This window comes from Oreochromis niloticus, linkage group LG16 (genome assembly GCF_001858045.2).
Source record: "Oreochromis niloticus isolate F11D_XX linkage group LG16, O_niloticus_UMD_NMBU, whole genome shotgun sequence".
Classification (NCBI taxonomy): domain Eukaryota; kingdom Metazoa; phylum Chordata; class Actinopteri; order Cichliformes; family Cichlidae; genus Oreochromis; species Oreochromis niloticus.
Genome location: NC_031987.2, coordinates 13,245,422 through 13,263,855, shown reverse-complemented (window position 1 = coordinate 13,263,855; position 18,434 = coordinate 13,245,422).

Here is an 18,434-nt window from a genome sequence, read left to right as displayed (position 1 = left end):
ATTGGTAACCCTTACATTACAAATGACACAAACTAAGCCTGGCTGCAAATCTACAGCTGTGCATTACACTGTCACTGGAATTTACATACATTCAGTTGATCATGCAAAGTGTAGATGTTTTCATACTTTTTAATCTGCTGCTAAGTCTAAGTAGTGCTAATGTGCTAACCATTCATTTTTTTGTTATATATAATGTCCCTTTTTATGTGTTAATAACAACCATTGTGATACATATTGTTCTGAACTGGGGTTTCAGGTTCGGTCAAACCAGCTATTGCAAAGAAAACAAGGGTGTGTTGGACTTCCTTTAGAATAGAATAGAATAGAATAGAATAGAATGCCTTTATTGTCACTATACAGTTGTACAATGAGATACAGAGCATCTCCTACTCAGTGTAAACATGCTGGGGGGGGGGCAGTTCTGCAGGGCTATATACATATGGACTGTTTTTGAGTCTGTGGGTTTTTGTGCTGATGCACCTGTAGCGCTTCCCTGAGGGAAGCAGGCTGAACATGTTGAAACCAGGGTGGGAACTGTCCTTGATGATGTTTGCTGCTCTGCTGAGGCAGCGGGAGGAATAAATGTCCATCAGGGAGGGGAGAGGGCAGCCGATGATCTTTTGTGCTGTCTTGACCACACTCTGAAGCCTCGCTCTATCCGCCTTGGTGCAGCTGCCGTACCATACCGTGATGCAGTAGGTTAGCAGGCTCTCAATGGACGAGCGGTAGAAGGTCAGCAGCAGGTTGGAGTTCAGCTTGTGCTTCCTGAGGACTCTCAGGAAGTGCAGCCGCTGTTGGGTCTTCTTGACGACCGCTGAGATGTTGTCTGTCCAGGAGATGTCAGCAGAGATGACACAAGGAACCGGAAGGTGTGGACCCTCTCCACACACTCACCGTTGATGTAAAGGGGGGCTAAGTCAGTGCTGTGTCTCCTGAAGTCAACAATGAGCTCTTTGGTTTTCTTAGTGTTCAGTGCCAGGTTGTTTTCTGAACCCCATGCTGCCAGCTTCAGGACTTCCTCTCTGTAGTCTGCCTCGTCTCCCTTTGAGATGAGTCCGACTACCGTGGTGTCATCAGCAAACTTGATGATGAGATTGTTGTTGTGGGTCGAACTGCAGTCGTGGGTGTAGAGAAAATACAGGAGGGGGCTCAGCACACAGCCCTGTGGGGAGCCGGTGCTCAGTGTGCGAGTGGAGGAGAGATGACAGCTGAGTTTTACAGTCTGGGGCCGGTTTGTGAGAAAGTCCTTTATCCAGGCACATGTGAGAGGAGGGAGGCCAAGAGTGACCAGTTTGGTGATGAGGATGTCCGGGATGATTGTATTAAAGGCTGAGCTGTAGTCCACGAAGAGCATTCGGACGTAGCTCTGCCGCTGCTCTAGGTGACTCAGCACAGCGTGGAGGGCTGTGGCAATGGCGTCTTCTGTGGATCTGTTTGCGCGGTATGCAAACTGGTGGGGGTCGAATTCTGGGGGGAGGTAATCCTTGATGTGCTGAAGGACTAGCCTCTCAAAGCATTTCATGATTACCGGTGTGAGGGCCACAGGGCGGTAATCATTCAGGCTGCAGATGGGAGACTTCTTTGGCACTGGGATGATTGCGGCTGATTTTAGACAGGATGGGATGGCTGCCTGATCCAGTGAGAGGTTGAAGAGTCTGGTGAAGATGAGGGTGAGCTGGTGTGCGCATGCTCTTAGTACCTTGCCAGGTACTCCGTCTGGACCGGCCGCCTTCCTGGGGTTCACTGCTAGGAGCACACGTCTGACATCGTGCTTATTCTTATCCATCGTGATATCCTTTATAGGATATCCAGCTGAAATTCCATGGAAAGGTGCATGCATGCACTTTTTCAAATTCTTCAGCTTGTTATCGTGAAACATGACATTTTTTTAATATACATTTTTTTCTTAGCTTTCCATGTGTCATGAATGGTAACCTTGACTTTATCTGTTAATCAGGCTACTTTTTTGTGTACTTTGAGGTTTTTGTGTGGCATGGTGTCTGCAGCTATTAAACAAACATGCAGTTCAAACATGCAGTTCAAACTGTCAAATGATGTCATTTTATACATAATAATAGGAAAGTTTAATGTGTAATAAAAGCATAATGACACATAATAATAACACTCTTACCAGTGGAAACAGCTGATCAGAATTCAAACACACATAGGAAATTCATTAAGTCTAAGGAAGAAGCTAGAAAAAAAGACGTTCATAAATTGGAGAAATTGCTCTTTATATATCCAGTTAATTTTTCTTATATTAGCCTTAGATTTATATTATCTTATATTAGATTTTTTCTTGTTTTTTCTTGTTTACCTATCCATAAATTAAAAAATAAATAAACAATGAAGACAGGATGTCTCTGTAATAATGTGCCATTGAAAATGACCCCTTCATTAAGGACTGAGTCAAGAACTGAATAAGATTAATGGCAGACATTATGGATAAGGAAGCTGGATGTTCATTTGCTGACCAACATCCTGCCCTTAGCGCAGCTCATTCATTATGGTTAGAGAGATGTTTAGACTACAAAATTTAATTATGATAAACAGTCAGTAAATGAACTTGGGGTGTACTAGCACACCATATTGTCTTACATAATATTTTAAATCAAACAACCACGCAAAGTGTGGTTGAAAGATTGGAGAAAAGTTTATTGGTTGTACTGTGGTTTTTCAAGGTCACTCCGGTGTGTGCTGCACAATAAGAAACATGTTGACATAATAACCGGATAAAAACACAGCATAATTTGAGTGTGTGTTTTGAGAATTGTTTTATAGAGAACAATAAATGCATTATAGAACTCTTTATAGCCTTATCTAGGTTGCTTAGCTCCTTAGCTCTTATACTACAAATCATCTTTACTTATCCTCCAGCCCTTAGCCTAAGACATAGACAATCATATGTGGAGAAGGTCTATTTTTTTTAGTCTAGTAGAACATGAAGTCATCCTTACAACAGGAGGAAACTTAAAAAAAGGCACATGACACTGGTTTTCTAGTAACACATATGATGATGTGTTATTGTCACTGGAGACTGCTTCTTCTATATTGAAAACACGTGTTATTTTTCAGAAGGAGACACCCAAATGAATGTGAAACTGATGTGAAGCAGCACAAAGGAACTCTATGCTATTGAGTGTTTATGGCATGTTCAGACATGATTTGTATCTTGTGCTGTTTCATATGAATATTGTTGCATGCAGTCCTGGGTGCTACAAAGTAACAATGAAAAGCATTTTTTCAGTAATGCAGTAATGCATCACGTTACTGCACTAAACCAAGTAATTACATTACAGTTACATTTACAGTTACAGTTATGTTGTTACTTTCATTACAGAACTTTTTCAGTTGTCTGCATACTTTTTTGAGTAACAGCTCCAACACTGCCAGCATGATGACATTTTTTTAATCAAACTTTATTTTAGTGTCATACAAATTTATTTAGTTTTATTTTAGTTATACATTCAGAGTATTGTGTCACACTATGGTCTAAAATCAAGCCCATTTGAATAACAGTACTTATAAGCAATAACAGTACATTTAGCAGTATTTTTAATTAAACAGGTGACTAAAGAATTTAGATGTAATACTATGTGAATAAAACCTAGTCTACTACAAACTATATATACATAGTGCACTATGTCACTGAATTCCTGTGTCCACCAAGACAAACCTACTGATTTTCCAGTGCAATAGTTACCATGCAGGTGATGCATAATTTTATAATGAAACAACAAAACAAAAAACACCTTAGGCTGTAAAAACACTATTCATCTTTTTTCACTTTGAAATTTATTTTGAAATGAAGCAACTTGTTTTGTCCCCATCAGTGACCCAAACCAATGTGTTCTTATCAAAGCAAAAAGAGTAAATCACATCCTTTTTAAGGCTAAATCAGTGACACTGTTTATTTTGAATCTAGCCTGCTGACTGTAACTCAGAATTTGATGCAACTATTTGAGATACAGGTACATTACCAAGCAGTCTCTTAACTCCATATTCCGAATCCAGCACCAACCAAAAAGGTACTGTTTCATTAACAGAAAACTTCCTGGTTCCATGAAAAGTGTTAAATAAAGAAGAGCATTTATGTTTGTTTGATATGATTTTGGTAAATTGATTTAACATCAGAATTTCTTGTTTTAGCCTAGCATACCGCAGGTTAAAAAGTTTTATTCTATTTTATTTATACAGCGCCAAATCACAACAACAGTTGCTTCAAGGTGCTTTAATTGTAAGGTAGACTCTACAATAATATATACAGAGAAAAACTCAACAATCATATAACCCCCTATGAGCAAGAACTTTGGCGACAGCGGGAAGGAAAAACTCCCTTTTAACAGGAAGAAACCTCCGGCAAAACCAGTTGGTGTGAGAGAAGGAAGAGAGGACAAAAGACATACCGTGGAAGAGAGCGAGAGATACAATGCTAAATGAATTATGCAACCTATGCTTCAATCATTGTGCCTTTACACACGCAACAACTGCTATTAAAAGGGCAAGTCTTTGTCAAGACCAAGAATTTGGGAGCATTTGGAAAGTCACTATAATTTTTTTTAAAAAGTAACTAAGTAGACTGAGAAAATGATTATACATAGTGATTTATAAGGACACAAAAAGGTAACGTAACTATAGCACTTTGGTGAAAAACGGCAATATGGTCTCAGCATAACAATGAAAGTGATTCTCTTCCATAGGAGATAGAGGTGTCTAAAGGCCATACCATGTGACAGCCCATTGTCATAAAAAAACAATAAATTGTCCATGCTCAGTATTATATCGTTTCAATCCTTTCTATCCATCAATTATATCTTTCAGGGTCAACTGAACTATTTCCTTGATATGACGCAGAACATTTGGACAGCAGCTAAATTCTGAACCTCAACAATGCAGTGAACAGCTGTTGGAGGCAACATTTTTTAGTTTTTTAGTCACAAATAAGTGTTTTATTAATTTCAAACAACTTCCAGGATACTTTTTTTTCTTTTTTAAATACTATTATGCAATTATAGGGCAGTGATTCTATTTGGGTAGACAATATAGTTCATGAATACTGATTACTTACAATTAGTTCTGTATAATCAATATAATAATATTATAATAATAATAATATTAATATTTTTTTCTGTCAGTTTTCCCACTCAAACCACAGGACATAATTTTTGTGTCAGGATAAGAGAAAACTTAACAGTGAAAATATTTTGTTATCTATGATTATATCATTATTATAATTATAGCACACTCTGAAAGGTGAAGAGCTGTCAGATTGCATTTGACATGTAGCTAATGGCAACTAGCAATTGTCCCCCATTAGCTGGTAAGCAGATCACAGTGCGCAGTCAGCTTAGGCTGTGAGGTCGACTTCAACAAAGGCTTAAGCGGCTTTAAGGAATTCTTAAACAATCAGCAGGGACTATTTGTTAATAAAACAGCATGTTTTACCTTTGTTTTGCGCTATAGATATATATTTATTTATTTGTTTATATCATCAAGTTTAATTTATATACATTTATAAAACTCATTAATTGTGTTCTTCAGTCTGCCTGCTCTCCAAGGAGTCTTACATTAGATACTTTTAATTACTTCTAATTAGATTAGAGGTACCCACACAGGATCCAGGACTGTTTAGGCAGTAATAAATGTCTGTTATTTATTGTGTGATGTTTGGCAAAAAAAATCCTCACACTAAATTTGTGCTCATTTAGTATTCCATTATCACCAAGGGGCAACCTCTGGAGCTGAAGAAATGAATCCAGTGTAAAAGTGGCAAAAGCTACAGTTTCTGTAAGGTACCATGTGTGACTGGCTCCAAAGAGGAATTGATCCTCATAAAGAACCCATTATCTCTCAGGTTAGCAGGGTTACACAAATGTTTTATGAAATGTTTCAAAAGTCAGTCCAGTGAGTGCAGGATAGATATCTAAAAGACTGGAGATTCAATTGGCCACCATCAGAATATCTACATTATATTAACATTACCTGGAATATCAATTGTTGTATGCATTTGTATTGGTTATGTGACGCAGTATACTTCTGTATGACAGTAAACATGAATATTTTGATTTCCATTGTGTGGGAAATCATCATGTAAGTCATCGGGATGAGTACACCAGCAAAACATTTGTAGTCAGGAAAAGGTTAAATTATAATTTCATGCAGTTATGATATCTTATCTTGGAGGTTTGTCATTTCTCCCAGGCACCAAATCAGTTTCCCAGCTTTGTGGAACCATTTCAGGTTTCGTACAGATAAATTGATTCATCTGAGAAATCGTTAAATAGAGCATTGTCCCTGGCTGCAGACACCACTGGGAAATCACAGGATTGTCCTTGGTGATGACATTAATGACGGCTCAGGCAGCCACAGAGAGAGTTTTAATCAGGCATGAAGGCAGGCGAGAAAACTAAAATGTGTGGAGCAGAATACAGAAGTGAGAACAGCAAAAAGTCATTAGAATGTTTACTGTGACCTGTCACTGATTTAAGGATTGTGGATGGTGTGTAAACAATTTCAGTGAACCTAAATCTTAGGGAGGAAGTAGAACTGTTAATATTATTATAAAGGTTGTTGTATGTAATTGTTCACTTGTTCACTGGGGGAAAAAATTAGAAGAAAAACTTTTCTTGTGGCATTTTTGATCAATGGTTTGTAAAAAAGCAGAAGAAAAAGCTAAAAACTACTAAGAAAGTTGCTCCACTACAGACCATGTGGCAATAGCAGTGCTTAAAATAATATTCACAACTTGAAGTTAAACAAATATATTTTTTGCTTTCCTCACTTAACTCATTTGTATTCCGACACAAAAAATAAGCTGACAAAATAAAATCACTTCAAAACGGTTGCATGTGAGCTTGTGTGCTACTGTTGCAGTAGAAACAAAGCTTTCCCTCCACCATCTACTTCTCCCTGAAGTCATGAGGGAACGTCAGCCATGCTACTTTATTAACTTACATCAAATTATTGTCATTTACAAGCACATATGAATGGAACACACACACACACACAATTGAAAAATAAAAGGGAGACCCTTTTGGACTATACTCGGCATAAAAGTCAAGTCATAAAATTGCATTGGATTCAAAAGAATGACAGCGAGGATAAAAATAATAATGCATCATAATAAAAAGCTGCTAACTGTAACAAGCAGAAGAAAAGACAACTTTTTTTTGTACTGAGTTGCATTTAAAATCAGAAGTTCTCTGCAGCCTGCTTGATTTTATGCATGAGCAATCAAGGAAAAAGTGTGTTGTTTACAGCTCTGTATTGTAATTAAGTGTAATTATAATGACCAAATTCTTCAGTCCATGAGATAATTTTAAGAAGTGTTGATTAATTCTCACTTAACCACAGCTGTTTATTATAAATAATGCCTTTATCCATATAAATCACGTAATGTTAAGATGCCAAATTACCCTGTATACAGTTAAACCACTAAATGAATATCACTCTAAACTTAGTGTATGGTTTTAGAAATTAATATTGATGATACCTTTAATTTTGTACTGTAGCAGCTTTCAAAACAAAGATAAGACTTTACAGGTCAAGGCAGGAAATGAACAACAAATAGACATTTAAGAAGAGATAAAGGTGAAACAAATGAAGCTATAGAAATCCTGGCAGGGCGATGAGATAAAAGCAAGGAATCGAATAAGTTTAAAAATGAAAAACTGGCAAATTAAATGTAAAAAAATAATAGAAATTAAAAATGATGGCTGGAAGAAGATGGTAAAACACAGACATAATTCAAAGTGGAGACAGAAAAAGCCTGCTTATAAAAATATGTCTTTAAGATAGATTTAAAAGACAAGCGAGCTCACCATTCTGATATCCTCAGGGAGGTTGTTCCAAAGAGTGGGTGCCCTGACAGAAAAGAAGACTGATCATCCTTGGTTCTCAGCCGAGATGGTGGGATGGCCAGCAGAGCCTTGGCTGAGGACCTCAGGTTATGACCAAGGGTGTACAGCGTCAGAAAATGTGAAATATGCTTTGGTGCAGGCCTAGAGCGGGCCTTAAAAGTCAACAATAAAAGCTTGAAATCAATTCAAAAAGAAAAACTTAACCAATGAAGGAAAGCTAAAATAGGAAGTGAAAACACACTATCCCTTAGATGAACCAGGGGTAACATGTACAAAGAAAACACAAGAGTTACAAGGACAGACTCTTGAGGTAGCCAAAAGGTCATTCTCGGTGAGAGCGACTGTGACTCGCCAGTGATAACACTAAAAGACCTATCCCATAAGAAGTAAAACCACCTTAAAACTGTACCAGTGATGCCAACTCAGTTTTGGAGATGATCCAATAAGATATAGTGATCCACAGTGTAGCACTCAGATCTAATAAAACTAAAACAGAGAATTTGGATTTACCACCATCAGCTGCAACCAGCAAATCATTCAAAGAGCAAATTTCTGCTTTAAAAAGCAATCAATTGTTCAGTGACAATATTTTCTAAAACACTGGAGTGAAAATTGAAATTTGGAAATAGGTCTAAAATGATCCAAGAAATTTAGGTCCAGAAAAGGGTTTTTTTTTCAGAAGAGGTTTTACGATTGCTTTTTTTGTTTTTTAATAAACATTTCCAAAACCAGTTAGAAGTGAGAACATTTCTTCTAGATAGCATTTACATTTCATAAACTTTCTTTAGGACTCACACAGGACATCCAGGGCACATGAGGGCTTCATTTTGTTAAACACCTCAGTAAGGTTCTCCAATAGAAACTGAGTTGCTGAAAGAGTGGAAGTGAACTTTAGTTTTTGTAGATTCAATAGATTCAAAAAAACAAGAAACCTTGAAATGTTGATGGATTCAGTGTTTTTCTACTCTATGTGCCTTATAGCAAACATAACTGCCAGAACACCAATGAGATAATATTGATAGAGAAAAGGGCTTCTGTATTTCTCTGTTTCTTTTGGAAAGAAGGTCATCATACAGGATGGATGTACACTCCCTGATCAAACCATTTTTAAGCTTCTGCAGTGGAGAGTTTAAATTTAGGCTGATGATGCGGTTCAGTTTGATTTGTAAATTCTACTTTTTGCACTAGCAGAAATAGCTGGGGCTTGGAATGCAGCCACGGTGACCCATATAACTTCTGATTATAGATTTTTTAATTCAGTCGGCTAAATCCACAAAGAACAGTAAGCCTCAGAGCAGCAGTGCAAGTCAGCTGATCTCAAGCTGTACACAAAGAAAAATCTACTGGAGCTTTCAACATAAATTACCATGTGATTTATTTCTAAGTGACTGTTTTCCTCATGCTTAGTTGGTTTAGCCTGTGTCATTTCAAATAAATGTTGATATCTGTTAATGTACTGGAAAGAATGCTAAGCTCAGTTGGTAAAACAAGTGAACCTGCTCCAACCCTTCAGTTCACATTGTCCAAAACATAACATAGTCACGGTGGTAAGATAGCTGCTGATACAAGCTTTGCTGCCCCATGTAAGAAATGATAGCAAATAAAATTTGCTGTTAGCAATTGCAGAATTCACTGTGTAGTTTGCACAGCCAGAGAGCTATGTGGTAATCTTATCATTTAGATCAAATCTTTTTTTCCAACACTAAATGTTCCATGACATTTAGTGACACATGTTTACCTTGCTCACTGGCATATATTTGTTTATACATTTGTTTTCCCCCAGCAAAATCTGTCAGATCTTGCTTTGCCTACCAAGTGTTTAATCTTGCACACAGGGTGCATTTTGTTTGGTTAATTTTTGCTCTGTCACCTGCTCTGTCATTACACATGCAAAGGATCTAAGGTGCTCTTTAGTTTGGAGGCAAAATACAACAGCTTGTGTCTAAATAAGTATCTAAATCCAACTCCAGATAGTTTTACACCCCACATTCTCTCTATCAAAGATAAAATCTCAGATTTTATTTTTGTTTATTTGAATTAATTCACATTATTCTTTGTTTTAAAAATCAATGAGCCATTGTTACATGTCTGAGTGAGATGATTATGGTAAGAAGAACTACTGCCAATAATAGATGTTCTGTAGGTTTCTAGTCTCAGTTTGACTATCCTAGTTTGTGTTGAATTTTAGCGCAATTAGTGTTAATAGTCTATGTGACTAGATTTCTTTAAGTTCAACGAAGACGTCTTTACAAAACTTTAGAAACTTAAAGAAGTCCAATTGGTTTCTTTCCAAGCTCCTTAGATTACCATGACTGAGATAACTGAGAACCTACACAAACATTAACACAATTAACTCATAATTTTACAGGAGATAGCTTAAAAGTCACTGTTCAGAATGTGTAACAAAAGGTTAAATGATTTAGATGTCACAGTACAGACATCATCCATGGCAGTGAATAGCTTAGCCCTGGTAAGTCTCCAAAGGGACACAGAGAGGTGAGATAAAAAGGGGCTAAAGAAAATCTCTGTGTGAAGCTTAAGCCTTGGAAACTGATGTCCTTATAAGTGTTCATCTGTCCCACACAGTCCGACTGAGTCAGACACCATGGAAAGCGGCTTACAGCTATTGTTGTGCTCTCAGCTGTTAAAGGTTGTATAAAAGCCTAGCACAAGAAGGGCAGGAATGATGCCACACTGTTCGTTCTTGTTTTACTGAATAAGCCTTGAGTCTACAAAGGTATTTTATGTTGACATTTAAGCAAAGAGCACAGTTTGAATATTAAATGTCTCAGTGCCGTTTTCTGGCATTAAAACAATTGTTTACAAGCATTCTGCTTCTCAGTTGAGGATGTTTTCACTTTCGACTGAGCTGTTTTAAGCACTCATATTCAGTTTGGTGCTGCTGGCTGATGCATTGACAATCCTAACAAGGCCAGAGTTTTGCATCAGTCTCTATTGCTTTTGTGTGCCTGTTGTGCTTAAAATGAATACAGTGTATGTTTTAGAAAAGTTTCTTTAAAGTGTATAAAACTTTTTGTATGACCCTTTTTGGTAAAATGTGCAAACATCTGTAATTCCATGACTGGATCTAAAGAACAAAGAGCAAAAGTGAAAATGGTATAATCAACAGGGTCAAACCCCACAACGGTCAGTGGTAGTTATTTTTTTTATGTCATACTAGGATTTTGTATCACATGATTTTATATCAAAATAATTTTTTACTGCTGCGTTATTTTCATGATTTAGGTTTTAAATGCATTGACCTTGTGATTGCTGTCTTGCAGCGATCTGAGTTTACAGAGGCCATACAGAGATCAGAAGGTGCTTTGAGAGAGGGTGGCTTTCTGTATGGTTTTGATTGGGCTTCCACCACATATTCAAGCTCCCTCTCTCAGTCCACAAACATGCATGTTAAGCTAATGGATGATTCTCAATTGGTGATCTAGATAAAGTGCTTAAGGTGTGTGGCTAAAAGGGGACTTGTACTGAAATGCACTTTGAGTGGTCACTAAGACTAGGAAGGTATTACATAAATACAAACACATTACATTTGTAATGATCTAAAAACAAAAAAGAGTGAATTTATTTTTAGTTACCTGACATTTATACTCCACTAACTGAGATAAAAATGGAGGCGTTTGAGAATTATAATATTATAAAACCACCTGAGCTGAAATTTTATGGTGGGAAACACATGTGCAAGTGTCACATATACAAGGTGTCTTATCACTGATTTGAATGGACTAGAGCAGTTTGCAATAAGAATTTTTTGTAAATGTTTTGTATTCTACATTTTAGTTAGCGTTGAATATTTATCATTATAAGTTGCAATTAATGAGTATTTATTTTATTATATAGCAGTGACATTTTTTAAGTGTTGTAACAGTAATTTATTGTTATATAATAGTTCTTGCCATTTTCACTCAATAAAATATTTTCAAATAATTATGGCTTTTATGTTTTGTATCTAAATAAATAATTCTCTCTACTATTTTTAAATGTCAGATTAAGTATTTGTGCATTCTATAAAGATCTGTTGATTGAAATTATATTTATTATGAAGGATTCTTGGCTCAGGTCAGAATTGGCAAATGGGACAACAAAATCTTGGAAATTCTTGTAATGGGTGGGTTCAAATTTTAAACAGTGGTTTTACAATGACACTTCTGGAAATCATGAAGTATAACTGATGCAGACAATAAAGCACTGACTATTAAAATGTCTATTTTTTTCTTTATATTCATTCTTGAAATATATGACTTGCTACATTCCAGTTTTCAAATACAGAATTTTACTCAATGTTGCATCACGCAATTCAAGCTTTTTTCTTCATAAAAAATTTAACACAGTTCCTTTACTGAAGCACAGTCGTGGAAGGTATATTTTTGTGCTTCAGTTAAGGCTTGCATTTTCAAAGTGTAATGCCCCATAAATAGCATTACCCACTACCCCTCCCTGCACACAAACACACGGATGCACATAAACATGCATATGCATACACAAGCTCAGTACTGCACCAGAGAGGAATGGAACTGAGCATCAGAGCCAGAGGGACTAACTGTCAGAGGAGGCTTCTACATGCATCGATGCAACCTGATGGTCCATAACTACATTTCTTTATGTGGGCCTTGCTGGGAGGAAACAATCTCAGTTCAACTTCATACTGCCCTTCCCAGTTAGCAAGCACTATTCTCACCAATCAGGCAGTAGAGTGACAGGTTAATTTGATCACTCAGGTAGAGCGTGATTGGCACTATACTATGAATAAATCAATGTTTGATCAAAGAGAACATAGCATCTTAAAAGAACCTTTCCAATCAAATGAGCAATTGTGTTGCTCATGTATGCATGCTTGCACATGCATGGCAGAAAAGACTCACAGACTTCCATACACCCAGGGAATAAAGATTTATTTTAACAATACAAACATTTGACTCCACACCTGTATTTTTTCATTCAATGGTCACAAATTTATTTTAGATTCCCATTTGTATATAAACATGTACCTTATAAGGTACATGTTTTGATGGTTATATGCTAGAGAAGGTTATATATGGTCTTATAACTGCCATATCACCAGAATCCATGTCTATGAGCTCACAATCTATTTTAAGAACACTCATAACACTTGTCACTGTTCTCTCAGTACATGCAGTGTACTTTTCTGAGCAGATTCTCATTCCCAATTTGTCAAATACTGCTGCTTCATCGAAACTGCTGGCATTTCAGAGATACAAGTGTCAAGAGTCATTTAGTGTTCGTGCTGTGATGTTCAGGCCACAGCAATAAGTAAAGCTGATCTCCCAACTTTTCAAAAGCTAACATTTAGTTTGGACTCCTTTGGATCTGATTTTACCAAATGAGCTGTAGCTGTAATTGCATTTTTTCCACATTCCTTCATGTTGTGAAAGAGTAAATTACATTTTATATGTACTGTAAATAAAAATGATCAGGTACCAAGCAAAAGTAATCAGTAAAAGCAGATTTAACAAAGCATAAAACACAAGCACGACATGGACTGTTCTCTCTCCTGGTTGGCCATCTTGCGAATCTGCACCACTGCCACCCTCCTTGTCTCTCCTGGTTATAGACTTTGCCATGCTATGAAAAGCAATATGGTTACCTGTGTGTATCTAGTATTGCGGTTGTCTCACAGGAGATTTGTGCTATGTCTCAGTTTAATGCCAGCAGTTACTTATGTGGCAATATTTGATGTCTTGGGATTAGGTTGAATTTTTTCCCCACACTGTCTATATGTGATAGAAGATTTCTGCCACTCTACACTATATGTTTATTTATCACTACAGTTTAATCATGTTGCCTGCTACCTCTATTTTACCAGAAGCCTAAACTGTAAGTGCTTACATGTAATGCTTTCTTTTTCAAGAACCCAATTTTTTAGAGTGGTAATATATTAAAAGTATCACTGTGGTGCTCAGAAAAATAACAAAAGTAACAGCCAGAACTAACATGACGCACGGAGGCTAAATTTAGCTGTACATTTGGCTGTACAGTGTAAGTAAACTTGGTGACAGTACAAAGAACTCTTGAAAGGGTTAATATGGGTATTTTTTTACCAACCCACAAGAAGTCTGAAATGAAAAGCCCTTTGAGAGCTCTAGAATGCTACTAACAATTTGCATATTTATATTGCTTGTTATGAGAACAGCAGATTAGGCACACTCTAACAGATGGATCTTTTCAGTTGCTGGAACTTGAAATTGTTATGCAGCAAGCAGAGCTTTTTGAATTACTTGGATGAATCTACTATGTAAAAGTCAATTGCTTCACTTTGTGTGGAATATGTTTAAGCCAAACTTGTTCCACACAAAGGCACCTTTTTTTTTTCTGTGTGACTTCATAATAAAGGACAGAAGTGCATCTATATTGGTTAATGCTAATGAAAGAAGGTAGTCTATAATGGTGTGATGTAGTGGTTTACAGTGACCGTATATCATATTCTATTCAATTTCAGCAGCTATTGTATGATCTCACTTGCCTTCTAAGGCATTGTGTATTTATTTATTGTCATTGTAAGGATTTAGGCCTACAGTGTGTGTTCCATACTCTGACCTCTTGTTCAGTGCTTGTCTTCATACATGTATTAGTTTTCTTGTTTATTTCCAGTTATACTTTGAGCATTGGTTTTCTTCCGTGCATTGTGTAAAACAGACTGACCTGTGTATCCCCTTCAGCTCCAACACAGTATCGCGGCAAAATATATAATAGACACACCGATCCACCGTGTCCATTTCATGCTTTGCCTCTCCCAAGTGTGAAATGAACAAGCTGCAGTAACAACAGAGGGAGATATTTTATTTCAAGCAACATGAAAATAATCACAGGAAAGCATTTGAAAAGACATTATTTGCACAATTACATGTAAATACATATTAGCCTCCTAACTTGATACGTTTTTTTCTCACTACCCATTTCTTGGCTTTAACCCTTTAAAACCAGTCGAAGGGGGGACGCTCGGTTTTGCGTAACTATTAAATCCCTGTAGAACTGGAACCACATAAACTAGCGCAATAATTTTTGCATATGAAACCGGAGGAGTTGTACTTACATGTTATGTCATTAGCTTGTCCTAGGTCACGGTTTCCTTCCACATACAGCTTTGCAAAAATTGCATAAAAAGCACTTGCAGCAACAAAAACATAATATTCCAGAAACACGCTTTGCCGATCCGATCAGCTGTTCGCAACACTTCCTACGTTGGAATAGACTTCAGCTCGAACTATCGCATGTCCGCCATTACCTGGCCAAAACCGGAAGTGACGTCATTTTCGCGGAAAATGTAGTTTAGTTTACCTTCAGGGCCTTATAAGCCTATACTGGTGTTTTTAAAAGTCATGTTTGACTTTATGCTTTTCTGTATAGTTTCTGGGATGCTTAGAACTCAAATTGCACTGCTGGAAATAGTTTATTTTGATGCACATGCTGTTTTTTTTTTTGCAAATTTGCATTGCAATATTTATTTTCGTTTTTCCTATAGTATATAAAAATTGGAGTATCTCAAAAATGAAACTATGAAGACACTCAAAATAAATTTCCTGTGGTTGGAAACTATTTTGTGCAACTTTTTTGTATTTACAGTTTTGAGGAATAAACCTCTTAAATTCTCTAACTAGAAATATATGTTAAAAAAACAAAAACGATTTTCAATTTTTTTTGAAGTTTATTGCACTATTTTGCAATTTATGTAGTTTCTATGGACTTAATGTATACATATTATTAAAATCTGGGCTATAACAGTTGTATTGATGTATAGCAACTTGAAATGCTCCCAAAAAAAATAAGCTCTGGCGGACTTGGTTCTATGGTAGGTCTTAAAGGGTTAAATATGTTATCCCCCCCTGCTGGTAACGCAACTTCTGCATGCAGTAATGCAACTTCTGCATCTATGTCCATCTCAAGCTTTGGAGAGGCAAAGCTTGAAATAGACACAGTGTACTGGTGTGTCTATTACACACTTTGCCATGACAATGGGTTGTCTGCTCGGTGTCCTCAGTTATGCTGGTTACCACGATTGCTGCAGAAGCACTACACTAATTGTGAAATTAATAATGTAACTGAGCTTGCACTGCAATAACTTATCAGCTTTATGAGTGTTTAAGTTTTTCATTACACAATTGTATGAATTTTTGTAAGTTATAGTTGAAGTGTATCAGTAGAATTTAGTTGAGGAAGCACAAAGTCTTGATGCCCATTGCCCAATACTGTATCAGATACCTGATGGTAGCAAGAAAAAACAAACAATAAACCTTTGATTATCCAGCTGTAAAGGATGCTAACTGGATGTGCATTTGTATAAAATAGGAAACCCCTTAAGTGCCAAAAAAAAACAGTAGAACGGCCAAATGAATTGTCTCACAAAAGGGGATAAAATAATGATAAATATGCTTACTGTATGTACTGATATTATATAGAAAAACAGAGACAAAACATTTAGACTATTATCATGAGAAATCTGCATTTTAAATAACTTTTCTGTTACATAAGAAGACCAAACAAAACTCATGGCATTTGTAATTTATGATGCATAACTTTCTGTCACTAAACATAGGCAGCTGCTGAATTTTCTCTTACTTCAGCCTTTTCAGATTATGATGGATTTGGATTATTTAAGACTGAATAATTTATTAACAGTGTGTCTTTTGGTGTCAATAATTTGGAAAATCCTCATTGCAGAAAGAGATTTGCAGAAATGATATAGCTACTAGCTTTCCTTTACCTGACCATTGCACATCAGATGATACAACACCAGTTGTGATGTTTATACCTAAAATGGAAACACATAATCAGATGACAGCCGAAGGAAAAAAGAGATACAAATGCTTTATTAACACAAAATACAATTTTGAGGGAATCATGCTTTATGATAGGTGTTGTGCTGCTGGAAAATATTGGATATTTTTCCACTGTAACTTTGAAGTCCCCTCCAGAAAGACCCTGAAGACTGAGGAGGCAGTAGGGAGGCAGCAGGGTAGATTGTGGGTCACTGTCCAGAGAAATGGTGAGAGTGGTAATCACAGAATCAAAGCCCAGCTTCTGTATTCGGAAGATAATGGGATTGGAAACCTACAGACAGAGTAGAAACTTTGATGAAAGGCTCATGACTTGGAAACGCAAACAAAAATCAGTTCTAACAGCACCAACAGCCATAAAAATATACCATATGTATTCAGCTGAAAGAGTGACCACTCGAGTCTCTCCCTTTCTCTCTCTCTTTGTGTGTGTGTGTGTGTGTGTGCACCTTTGCTTTTTTGTTTCTCTGAACATATCACATCAATCACGATTTAAAAGACAGCACGTTCCTCTATTCATTGCGTTTTTATGTTTTTTTACGAAGCAGAACTGATAGGGAATTTTCACATGTGGCTCACTCATTTTATGTGTGACACAGAGCACTTTGTAAGTCTTTGTGAAGATAAATGATCCCAAAGGTTATGACTTGCTCGTGTGTAGAACAGCCAAGCACAAAACACTGAAACATCTTTTTTTTCAGTTGGTGATGTGTATGTTTAGTTATAAGAGGAGGAAAGGTTGAAGTACGTATGAATTATGTCAATTGTTATTGGATTATCAGGCCTTAATAAAGTCAATAATATAATTTGCAATAAACAATACGTATTTTATGCACCACAATCATTTTTTCTGAAACACAGCCTGAGCGTAATCCAATTCCAGAACCAATATCTTGGGCAGCTACTGTCTCAGAAGCTGTAGACTGACAAAGCTTTTGGCACTGACAGCCTCTCTAGCGTTATGTACTGTAAGTGGATTAAATTACTGCTCCAATCTCCTTCCTGGTGCTGAACTGTGTTTATTAGACTGATCTACATCCACAATACTATTTCTGTGTCTCAACTTCATCTCCTATCCTGGTGGTTGAGTGAAAAATGCAAGTACTGTGCAATAACAGCTCGCTACTTGTCTAATGTGTAGATATGTTTAATATATTATTCTCAAGTGTTTTGGCTAAGTGCTGCGCTGTCAGTGTATATGGCATGTCCTACCTTGATTTTTCTTCCTCTGTCAACATTCAAGAATTTTACTGAACATACAATGAGACAGAAAATACTCTCTTCTCTATTTCCACAATATAATGCACATCAAAGAGTTACAATAGTATTAGCATGCAGCTTCTAGAATAAAGTGCAGGGCCTATGTTATAATATATGAAGGAGTTATGAAACAAAAACAGAGCAGAAAGTACCTCAAACAGTGACCAACAACGAATTATTCCGGTAGCGTTTCTGTCTCCCTGCGACGAGCATAATTTTTTATGCCCCCATTAATGTACACTTATTTCTTCCCTGCTGACATATAGATGGATTTTAATGCTTGTTTTAGCAATGAAATGGATGACACACATTACCACATCCAGGTAATCATTTGTCCAGTGCATTAAACTGCATTACATTTATCATTTGAACTAACCTTTTCAGTGTAGGAAAATACATGGACCAGGTTTATTGTATAATAAATTGCAGTCTTCATTTAGTATGTGTAAAATATTGTTTTTTTGTGGATAAGTCTCTCTCAGAAGCGCACTGGTCCAGAATCAGT